Here is a 6,237-nt window from a genome sequence, read left to right as displayed (position 1 = left end):
ACATCACCGATCTGCAACTATGCTGCTATCACTAAGGTAACAATCTTATCATCCAAGGATCAATAAAATACATTAAATGATATAAAAAATATTTTATTTAATTATTAAGTCTCTTCAGGATACATTTCCATTACATACAGAATTAACAAAAATGCTTGAAATCATTCATAAACATAAGAAAATATTTCTTAAGAAACAGAGGGAAACATTACACCAGTCATTCCCACAAATCAAAAAGAGTACAAATATATGACAACCATCATGTTGTACATGAACCCACATTCTTATAGACAGACACCAGCAAAAGGAAAAACCTTGAACAGACATATACAACAAGACAAGGACATATGTACAATTCAATAAAAAGATGTGTAACATTTGGAAATAGTGGGTAATTTATCTTTGTACATACAACAAGAGAAAGAATCTCAACTGGAAAGAAAGGATATGACAATGCTTTTAGGTGACATTTATATTCCTTAAGTTAAACACTATTCTACTTATGTGACAGAATTAATTAGTGATTTATCTTATGAGATGCTACACATCATCATTCTTTCTCTGTAACTCATTATGAAAACAAAAGCTTTACTGTCAGCTAATCCCAATACAACAAGAATGATCAGTCAAGAAACTTCTTTATATTTCATAATAAAATTACATAGTTAACAGAAATCCTTACATTAAATCTGGACAGAGGAGATATCAACAGACTTTCACCAGGAAACCAACTGTTTCAAAAAATAAATAAATAAATAAAAATAGTAGAATGTAGGAGGAAAGTCCTGTTAATTAGCAGCCATGGAAGAGGCATGGGCCAGATCTTGTGGAAAAATTAGATGACAGGTACCAATACCATCTGCAATGAACCATACTAATGTTGACTTGGTTTCTGCTTTTATGCTGTATGATGGCCCAACTGAACAGCTCTGTCGGGAGGGTCAATATGCAGCTAGATCAGCTGCTTCAGGCAACTACTTTGTCAGGCATAGGTTTGGTTCCTGTTGATGCATTGGTAGGTGGGACTTTACAAGGCATGGCCAGCATCTGAATAGGAAAGGGGTGAAAAGCAAAATCTTTTAGGGGGGGGGGGGGGGAGCAGGCACAAACTTGCAGAAGTAACTCGTTTTTAGGCTACGAACTTATGCTATTAGGTTTATTGCAAATTTTGGTGGTAAGCGTACCAGTAAATTAGCTTACTATGCCTATTTTCATTCACTGCTTTTATATGCTGTCACATTTTGGGGTAATTCATCATTAAGAGAGAGAGTATTCATTGCACATAAGTGCAAATCAGAATAATGCCCGCAGCCCATCTAAGATCACCTTGCAGACCTTTATTTATGGAACTCAGGATATTCACAGAACCTTCACAAAACAAATATTCACTTATGAACTTTTTTGTTGTTAATAATTCATCCCAATTCAAAAATAACAGCAAAGTGCATAGCTATAATAGTAAAAGAAAGTATGATCTTCACTATTCTGGGTTATATCTGACTTTGGGATGAAAAGGGGTGAATTATACTGCCACAAAAATCTTTGTTCATTTACCTAATAGCATTAAAAGTCTGTTAGATAGCCAAACAACATTTGAATTTTTAGATATGATTTTGCATATGAAGTAGCAACTGTAAAAAAAACCTGTGTAACAAAAACATTCCACTATGAAATGTAGTATTCATGAACTATGAAATAAGTATTAATTTAATGTAATGTAATGAGCAGCTCAGTCCAAAGGTAAACAGCAATCCCATTTAGAATATGGTCGCAGCTGTGGTGCCTCTTTCATAGTCTCACAGGATGTAATATGACATGGTTAGTGTAAAGTTCTATATAGCATGTACAAAGCACAATCTCTCTGTTGGTAGCCTACAGCTGAAGGAGCAAATGTTCCCGAGTTAGTTGCATATGGTGTTCTAATGCTACAATCTTGAGAATAAATTATACCTATTAGTGCAAGTGTGCTGTGTAACACCACTGTTGACTGTGGATGAATCTGGTGCAAGATCCCCTGTTATTTACTGCCTCACTACACACACTAAGCTTGGCCTATGCAGGTTTTTCCTAGATCAGATACAAAAGTTTACTAGAAACACGAAACACAAGACGACAGTTAGTCTCATCAACAAAGCTTTTATTAATACAGTTTGGTGATTGTGACAGCTACTACAATGCCAGGAGAATGTAGTTATGGGTTATACTGACCACAGGTTGTGTGCCTCGCATGCTGGCCAGAAGTGGAGACAGAGGACATGCACAAAACATAAATGGAAATTCAGTGCTGAAGAATACTGTGTTCACTGTGCTGAAAACCTTGCACTTACAAGCACAAAAAGAAAAATTCTCAGAGCTATTGGATGGTTTCCTTACTTGTCTTTTGCATATACATGGTCTCAGCTACTGTTTCCACTCCCCAAGAGGTCGTGTATAATGGCCTCAATTTCTGCACAGGATGGTGTTGCAAATGAATGTTCCTTCTTTTCACATGTCTTCCTTACTGATTGGAACTGTCTCTGAATCCTGCATGTCTCATTTGGTGGAGCTGAAGTTACTGGAAAATGCGGACCAACGAGTTCTTTTTGCGATGCAATGCCTGCCCTCATTTCTTTAATTAATTTATCAAATGATGCAAGGAGAGAGCCAACAGTTTCGCTGTTAGCACTTCTTGCTAATTGTTGCACAATAGTCAGCCTGTCTTCCAAAGCAGCTCGGTAGTCAACAGTGCTGCCAGCAGCTGAAGTCTGCTGAGCAATTATTTGTGTTAACTCCTGCACAGATGACTCTCTGCAGAACCTGTCTTGCGTAGGGAGCTTTACAGTTCCTTTGCTGATTTTCACTGCATGAATGTGTTCACAGAGGTTACCCTTGATCAAATTGTCTGTGCAAGAACACACATAACTGTGTACACAGATCTGAAAAGAAATGAAAACTAATACATTATACGCACATGTGGATTAACATCTCTTAAATTGGCACAAATGGTTGTTACACCTAGGAATTTAACTGTTGAAAATAAGTGTACATACCTAGCACTCAGGACAGGACAATGGGCATGCAGTGCAAGAGTTCTCTGTATAGGTGACAGTATATGGGGGCCGATCAGAAAGGGTGTTTACATCCCATGTGCCATCTTCAACGCAGTGTATCAGTTCCTTATTGATACCACAACCTCTTCTGTGACTCTTACTTATTTCAGCACTGCGTGTAGTTCTCTGTGTCCCCTTACAAAGCCTTATTAATCTTTGAAAAAGTGAGTCCCTCGTTCTGTGCAATAGGGCTTGGATACATTTATCTACTCTGTTATTTATTTTCTTCAGTAAGTATGAGTATTTAAGAGTTTTATGGTTTGCTTCTAAGAACATATTTGTATTAAGGCCAAGTCCAATTCTGTAGCTGTATGTCCACATATGTGCCTTCCATGAATATCTATCTTTAAAGTACTTGCCAAACTCCTCAGTTCCTTCCTCCTCTGCACTCCAAGTAAGAAAGCCATCCAGCAGCTCTGAGAATTTCTCTCTATCTGTCTGTAAGTGCAAAGTTTTCAGAGCTTTGTATACAGTACTCTTCAGCATTGCATTCCCATTTACTTTTGCACATATATTCCGTCTCCATGCCCGATCAACGTGCCAGGTACATAACAACCTATGTTCACTATGGCCCATAACTACACTCCAGGCACTGTAGTAGCTGTCAGTCATCAGACATGAATACCTATAAAAATAAAAATTAAACACACATGTTAATGCTATAGTTATTTTCAGCAAGCAGTGGATCAAACATTCTCTAATGAAACTGTATTCTTACCTTTGTTTTGATGTTTCCAAGACATTTTTTAATCTGCTCAAAGAAAACTCGCATGGACCTTGTGTCAGTATGTGTACTGAGGCAATAAGAAACTGGACATCCAGCACCAAATTCATCCACGGTCAACAGTGTGGTCAGATAAAATTTATACCTATTAGTGCCATGTGTGCTGTCTATCAAAACTTTTTTTGCCATTTTCTGCTGATACTCAGTCATAAGGGCTATCATAAAGTCACTTTCTGATAATTTGTTTCCATTATCCTCAGTGCCTTGGGCTTTGTAATAAATCACCGGGGAATCTTTCCCTAGGCACTCTTGTTGTCTCACCCAAAGATCAACACTGGTTGCATCATCTTGGTGTGCACTACTATCGTCCAGCTTGTATTCTTTCCTAATATTTCTAATATCTTGTTTGCTTAAAAGATGAACTCTTCTGAAGAGTCCAACTTGAATGCTCTCTCTCACTTTCTTCAAAATTGTAGTATCAGGAACACCTTGTGCAATTAATTCAGCAACCATTGCCCTGTCAGCTGTGGTCAGATGTAGGCTACCCACAGAGAGACTGTGTCCTGTAGAACTTGACATTAACCATGTTAGATGACACATTTTCGACTACCAAACAGGCAGGGCAGGTGTCACCAATTTTGATTGAAGGTTCCCTTAACCTTCTGCCTGAAGCTGTTTTGTCAGCATATCCAGAACGGTGGCAAACAAAATAATCACATTTCTGTTTTCCCCTTGGTCTTATGAAGGAAACCTTCTCTTCAGCTTCCATCTGTTCCTTCCACAGAAAGAACTATGAAAATAAAATTACAATGCATAAGAAATACAAACTTAAGTACAGCATTTGTGTGTTATTCTGAGGAAATAATTTAGTTGAAATACACAAGATAACACTGAATAAGGTCAAAACATATTAGCAGCTCTCTAATAATTATTATAAGCAAGGTGCCTGAGAAATAATGGTAATGGAGACAGTCTCTCCTACTCATGTGTCATAGAATCTGAAAATGGTTGAGGTATGTACATACAATCAATGTAAGAATGCTTTATACCAACATTCCAAACTAAGCCTAGGGCTACACTACAGATCAGCCTGCCACCACCACCAAGATTTAGAAACATGTAGCATGCTGGGGCAAATCCAGATTAACACCTTAATAAGTCCGACAGTTTAGAGTTGTTTAAGTTATACACTGTAGATATATTGCCAATCATTGATTACCCTATGATACTTTCTTACCTATATTTACATAAATGATACCCAACATGAACACTAATAATAACTAAATCATATCATTAACTCACTGGAAAGTACTGCATGTACAAACAATGTACAACATCAGTTATCTGGCAAATAGAAATAATAAACTATGCTTTTGTTTCCTCACCTTCCACAGAATTAAATGTCATTTCTTTGCACTCCATTCTCTGTTGGTGAACACACTCCAAATGGTGTATCAGTTCTTGCCTCCGAGGGCATCTACATGTATTGCACTCGGTACATGCCATCTAAAAAAAAACACAGGTTTTTGCTTAATATCTTAATAGCGTACTGCAACGGGAAAAGAACGTGTAAGCACAATTAATGCACTTATTCATCCATCATGTTTCATACTGCCAATTATGAAGGAGAATCTTCAGGGATGTGGAATAACACAGTGAAGCCGCGGTGAGAAACTAGGGCCTGCGTTACTTAACTATCTAAAATAAGTTATTTGTGCTTCATGAAAGTACTTTAGAAATTTAGAGGAAAGACCGCACCCCCGATATCACACTGGTGATATCTCCATATTTCCGCCAATATAGCACGCTTGACTATGAACCAGCCATCTGCTTGCAGTTGTGTTACATTAAGATTCACGCAGCATTCATTCATATGGTGACAGAGAGGTAACCAACTTGCCTCCTACCTTTCCAGACGCGAAATTGAGTCTCTTCAAGTGTTTGTTTACGTCTGTTACCAACTTGTCGCAAATATTGCATATTTCTTTCCTAGGATGTACATAAATATTCTTGCGATGCTTCACCCTCATATGTCGGTACAAGCTTTTTCTTGTATTAAAATTTGTTCCACACACGTCACACAAGCCTGCCACACCACGAGTCCTTTCAACATTGTCCATAGTGTAACATGCGACGATGAATTAATTAACACACACACACACACACACACCAAGATGGGTCCCGCGAAAATCATACGAAGCGTTCAAAGATCTACCTACAAGCAGCTACGTCTCATTGGCTCTTACCGCCAACCAATGAGATTTCGGTGCCAGTTGAAATAGCTACGTATAATGCCTCGTCAGAAGTACTACCAATTTAAAAGTAGACCAGCCCAAAATCTATATCTGGACGGTAATAATAACAAATATAACCAACCTAATGTGAATTTTTGTAATATGTATATTAATGGGAAGAACTGTGTCG

The 6,237-nt window shown here is 37.8% G+C and overlaps 1 long non-coding RNA gene across 1 annotated transcript; it reads right to left on the bottom strand.

Annotated features, from left to right (window-relative positions):
- Positions 1-259: 259 nt before the first annotated feature.
- On the bottom strand, positions 260-5,977 carry LOC126213451 (uncharacterized). The gene is made up of 5 exons (XR_007541174.1): positions 5,721-5,977; positions 5,199-5,319; positions 3,808-4,603; positions 3,030-3,714; positions 260-2,915 (listed from the first exon to the last, which is right to left on the bottom strand). It is a non-coding gene; the product is annotated as an uncharacterized LOC126213451 (long non-coding RNA).
- Positions 5,978-6,237: the final 260 nt, after the last annotated feature.

Source organism: Schistocerca nitens, chromosome 11 (assembly GCF_023898315.1).
Source record: "Schistocerca nitens isolate TAMUIC-IGC-003100 chromosome 11, iqSchNite1.1, whole genome shotgun sequence".
Classification (NCBI taxonomy): Eukaryota; Metazoa; Arthropoda; class Insecta; order Orthoptera; family Acrididae; genus Schistocerca; species Schistocerca nitens.
The sequence above is the reverse complement of the archived record's forward strand: the minus strand, read 5'-3'. Positions and strand labels throughout refer to the sequence as shown.